Source organism: Liolophura sinensis, chromosome 13, assembly GCF_032854445.1.
Source record: "Liolophura sinensis isolate JHLJ2023 chromosome 13, CUHK_Ljap_v2, whole genome shotgun sequence".
NCBI classification, from domain to species: domain Eukaryota; kingdom Metazoa; phylum Mollusca; class Polyplacophora; order Chitonida; family Chitonidae; genus Liolophura; species Liolophura sinensis.
Window position 1 is genome coordinate 11316329 of NC_088307.1, and position 6000 is coordinate 11322328.

Sequence of the window (6000 nt, forward strand, 5' to 3'; positions counted from 1 at the left end):
ATACAGATGCATACTTCCCCTAAATTGGGCTTTATACCCTATGTCTGTTCTGAAAACTTGTAAAAGACATGCTGTAAACAGTGCTGCAACAACATGGTTTTTATTCTTAGTGATAAGTTTGGTATCAAAGCTGGGCAAAAAATGGTCAAATATTGTTTTGGTGTGTAGGGAATTTCATTTAGTTTTATCAGTATACCAAATGTCAAAACAGAAACCTGTTTGCCTCTTAGTACGAATTGACGCTCTAACATTAATTTTGTAGTGGATTAACTTCATGCCAGTACCGACGCTAATTTATGCAAACATTTCTTATGTTATGCTATACAGTATGTAATGGTGGTAAGGGCGACAACTTGTTTAACAGGAGGAAATTTCATGTAAAATGGTTTGTGAAGAAATGTATATTTTGTATTGCCAACGACAAATTCTATTTCATGACCTTGTTTATTTTACAAATTAAGGCTTATTTTAATAAGTGAGAGTGAAATATTGGTTTAACAACAAATTCATGTGGTGTAAAGGACACCGAGTTGAAACCCAGCCTGCATAAGGGACATTTTCTGTTGTTAAAAATTTGTTATATACTGATGTCTGCTTAAGGTTTGATTGTATTTCACAGAACCCTGTCATACAAAGAAATAAAACAATATTTCATGATGAATAAGATGTTGGTTGTCATATGTTGTAAGCGACAGTATCTTCTTGAAGTGACACATGAAGTGAGAGTTCAAACCAAACCTTGGACAGGGAATTGTGTAGATTTCCCAGCTCTCACTGTGGGGCTTTGTAGGTGAAGGATGTCAAAGTGACATGTGTGAACCACCAACCTTTGGCAGCTTACTGACAAACTTCCCCACGTGTGATTTACAGATATATGCAGACCATATAGATGGAAAGATAATTTGTCTTCAACGTTCAACTGCACCACCACTGATTGGTGTTTTAAGCCATGCTCAAGAATATTTCACTTATACAACGGCGACCAGCATTATGGTAGATGGAAACCAGGCAGATCCCGGGGGAAACCCACGACCATCTGCAGGTTGCATGAGTTGCGGTGTGGGCTCCTGGTTCATTACTGCGCTATGGAGGCCCCAAAGGTATGGTATGTGCCTTTAATCACCTACATGAACTTGTACTTGTGCATATTTTGTAAAACCTGAAGATGTTCGTGGGCTTCCCCAAGACTGCCCGGTTTCCTCCCACCATAATGCTGGCCGCCCTCGTACAAGTGAAATTTTCTGGAATACAGCATAAAGCACCAATCAAGTAAATATAATTTGTTACCTTGTTTTATTGCTGGACAAACATCCAAGTATTCATGACGCAGTATATCTTCAGAATATTACTGAATGCTGTGAGTCCCAATCAAATTAACATGCAGTATGTTGATAATCAGTTCTGCGCTGATTGGGCATCTTTTTTGTCAGTGCAAGTGTCCTTTATTACTTAATCATGTTCCTAAAGTCGACCAAGCTGTTTTGTCCGAGGGCAGGGGAGGGGGCCTCCGTGGCTCAGTCGGTTAGCGCGCTAGAGCAGTGTAATGACCCAGGAGCCTCTCACCAATGCAGTGGCTGTGAGTTCAAGTCCAGCTCATGCTGGCTTCCTCTCCGGCCATAAGTGGGAAGGTCAGCAACCTGCGGATGGTCGTGGGTTCCCCCGGGCTATGCCCGGTTTCCACCCACCATAATGCTGGACGCCGTCATATAAGTGAAATATTCTTGAGTAAAACACCAATCAAATAAATAAAAAAATAAATAAATCTGAGGGCAGGGCATACAGGGCAACAAGTTTGTTGAATTTCAAGATGTGTACTGTTCGATTTCAAGCCCTTTGGTCGCTTCACACACTGATTGTTAGGCTCATTATAAGTTGATTGTAACCACGGCAACACATATAACAAAATTGTTGCTTATTTTCCTCAGCCCACAATCACTTTGTGCAGCATGGCCCATGTCATTTTTCCTTCACACATGAACAATGGGTAATCGCTTGTATGGAACAATAACAATATTGCGTCCTTCCCAATTCCCCAGATTTAATCCAGATTGAACATATATTTTTTTTTTTGGCCTTTCACATTGTTTTAACATTATTTTGTTCATATGATGTTTATATTTATTTGCTTGGTGTTTAACACAGTACTCAAGAATTTTCCACTTATACACCAGTTACGTGTGTGGGTGGAGAAAACAGGTATCATTCATGCCTGGAGTCTTCTTCTGGAGTCTACACACACCTAATGACTCCTCGTCATCACATGATTGAAACACTGCTAAGTACAATCCCAAGCATACATACAGTATGCATACCATTTAGACTAAAGGACACAGAATACGAGTGACACAACAAAGTGTTTCTGGTATCTTTAATATGGCAGGTCTCGTAAGAATTCCGGATTTGATTAAAAGCTGATTTATTGAGTGACCAAGCACATCAGAAAAACAAAATCACTTCTTGTCGGAAATAACTAAGATTGTATTACACATAAATGTTGTCTTCAACATAATTTATGGCCCCATCAGTTGAAATTTTAACACATTAGTCTTAAATTAACCCAGTATCTCCAGTTTTAACATTTATGGTTCAAAAATAAGCTTTTAGGCCACAATTCAAATTTTAACTTAAATATAAACTAGTTCCTTTAAGTTAGACCGTGATAAAATTAATGATTTGACTCCAGTTTAACCCTCATCTCTTCCTGACATTGATCAATTAGCTGAAGCAAGTCTTCCACCAATGGGTGATCTCTCCCATGAGTCACCACCAGTATACTTCGGGCCTATAACAACAAGGGGAGATAACTCAAATCACATGCGGACTAAGGGAGACAACTTTGCACTAAAGAAAATTCTCTATGACCACAATCTTCAACCTTTTTAATCGCCTGCGCAACCAATAGTTTAAAACATTGTGAGAGAACTATCGGGTATAGGGAACTAATTGGCACAGTTTTAGGAAGCTTAGGCGCAAACTAACCATTTTTAGCCCATTTTCGTAATAATTCTAGGCATAAATTCCAATTTTAAAAAAAAGGCTCTGGTGGGTGAAAGTGTTGAAGATATACTGTAAATATATATATATATAATGCAAGTGTTCACTTAGGAGATGTCACTATTATGTGTGCTCAGCATCTGACTGCCTTCACAGAAGTTCATTGTGAAAAGTAAATGCTACCTGTTACACTTCGTCTACAACTGAATTATTTACTAGTACCCTATAGAATCACATGAAGATCTCGCATTACCTCCAAGTAAAGATATATCAAACAAACTTAATACGGGATGAAATCTTTTGCACACATGTAGATCAGAAAAGTTGCCTAAACATTCTAATTAGCTTACCTGTTCCAGGTGGGTTAACGCATGTGGCAGATGCTTCAAGTATAACTCTAGTTTCCCAATCTTCATTAGAAGAACACCAACAATTGGGCTGTTAGGTGGGTAAAACAGTCTGTAACAACCAATTGGGCTGTTAGGTGGGTAAAACAGTCTGTAACAACCAATTGGGCTGTTAGGTGGGTAAAACAGTCTGTAACAACCAAAACATCTTCACTGTAGTTACAGTCTTTAGCATCCATGCTTACAGACTTGTTTTTATTTCTGCCAAGGAGGTTATTATGTATTTTATGAGGTTTATATGAGACAGTCTCTTAGCAAATTAACCTGCAGATGACCAAGAGTTTCCCGCAGGCTCTGCCCAGTTTCCTTCCACCATAATGCTGGCCGCCTTCGTATAAGTGAAATATTCTTGAGTACGGCGTAAAACACCAGTCAAATGATTTCTAAATCTTAGCAAATTTATAGAAAACATTAGGCACAGATTTCGATTGCATTTTGTGTAAAGTTTACAGCTAAGCAATTATCCACTTTCACAGCCCAAAGTTGTATATTTAGCGATCATGGGGAATTGCACTCTCAGAATGCAAACCTCCGTGACAAAGGGTTGATGTTTAATGCTCACAGCTTTCTTCATTTTTCTGGGCAATTTCTTTTAAGCCGAAGTTATCATACATCACTTGTACTAAATGTTTGAGACACAACAAAAGTTACCAGGGAATATACTCATTGTTAATCCCCTGTGTCTCGGACAAAATAAACCTATCTACATGTACTTGCATCAAAAAGCTCCGTTTGACATCATTTTACCATATATCTACCTGAAGCCTCTGATTGTGTCCTCGCCATACTTCATAGCTTCTTCCCATTTCTTCATCTCAATGCAAACTTCAAAGGCGTTATCACGGCACTTCACCAAGTAAACGTTATTCTCATGCAAAAGTTTCCCTTTTTTTTTCAAAAATGTTTCACAAAGTGATAAGGCTTCCTTAAAATCTGACAAAACAAAACAAAACAAAAAAAAACAGAGAATATGTGCATTTATTAACAATACAGCAAGAGTGAGATCAATGCACTGTAACAACCTGTGAACTGTCTGTGGTGGGTTTTCCCCAGGCTCTGCTTGGTTTCCTGCCATCATAATGCTGGCATTATCGAAGTTTAAGAACCTTGAGATATGCTTGTAATGGCAGAATGAATAGCAGACAGACTTGGTGTTGGTAACTGGAACACCCAGGATCGTCCTATTTCAAACTTTTAGAAAAGCAGGGGCTGTTTTCCAAGAGTGTTTTAACTTTATGACGGCGCAGGGTATTTATGATGGACTAACTTTTTTTAATGTCAGTTTCTCAAAGCATGTCTTAAATCTCTTCGACGGGGGAAACTTCTACGAACTATCAGCAACCTAGTTTTTGACAAGAACTGGAACTTTTCAATAAAAAAAGGTAAAAAATGCACATGCACTGACGTAGAGGCAACAACATGAGCTTGTTAGCTTAAGCTTAAGAGGTGGTTACGCGTGCGAACACTTCTCTGGTCCATTTTCTGTAGCCAGTTACTGAAACGTACATAATGTTTTGGTAGGTACTTATTGCGGCGTCTGTGGGCCACATTTGACCCCATATTTGCAGGTCTTCCATTGTTACGACCGACCTACAACAACTGCGACCTGTCGAGGGTGTAATTTTGTTTTGAGAAACAGTGACGTAAATTTTACGACTGAAGACGCGCGTAAGCCTATGACCATTCTACAACCAGAGAAACAGCCCTCAGGTCTTTTAATACATGCAGTGTTGACAGGAAAAAACAACATAAAGTGCAGGGAGTTCACTAAAAACTGAAATTCTTCAACGATTCTGCATGTTTGAAAGAGGCATTTTCTGAGGGCATTAGTCTCTATACCCAGACTGACAAAATTATACTTTCTGTGAAGCTCTGAAATCAGTCAATCCATCCAATGTATTTTTTTTTTTTGCAGAAATTAAGTGAAGATGGCGCATAAATTGCACTAAAAGTTGATCTTTCACATGCGAAAAGGTTGAGAAATTAGGTATCTCACAAAGAGGCATAACTCATTCAAATTTTAAAGCTTTGTGGCTGCTTTCCAATAGGGCCTCTGTTATGGTGATTTTAACAAAAATCAAGAAATTTAATAACTAAGCAGTTTTGTGATGGTGCTTTACACCCAAAACATTTACGACGGAAGGTGTACCATCAAGTAACCTGTTACTACTGAAGGGTACAGACAAAAATTAAATCAAGCCAACGTTATGAGCATGACTTGTGGACAAGAATTACCTGCCATTTTCTTGATCTCTTCTATTTTCTGTAGGTCTTCCTTACATTTCTGTAAAAATCTCCTCGCATCACCACTGGTGTAGTTCCGTGGCACCTCATTACAACGTGTACAAGCTTTCAACGCACCATCCATTATATCTGGTGACTCATTTCTAGCACCTGAAAAAAATATTGATTAAAAACTATAAAGACACTGACACATTAGCTGAACAGAAGTGGTACACATGTACTTTATGAAGAAAGCACCCTCCTCACAGTGCATGTCCCACTCTCCATATTCCCTGTACATCACTACTCCATGTTCATAATCTTTGACTAAAGCATTCACAACATTATTCTAATCAACGCCTGAAACAATTTTTGA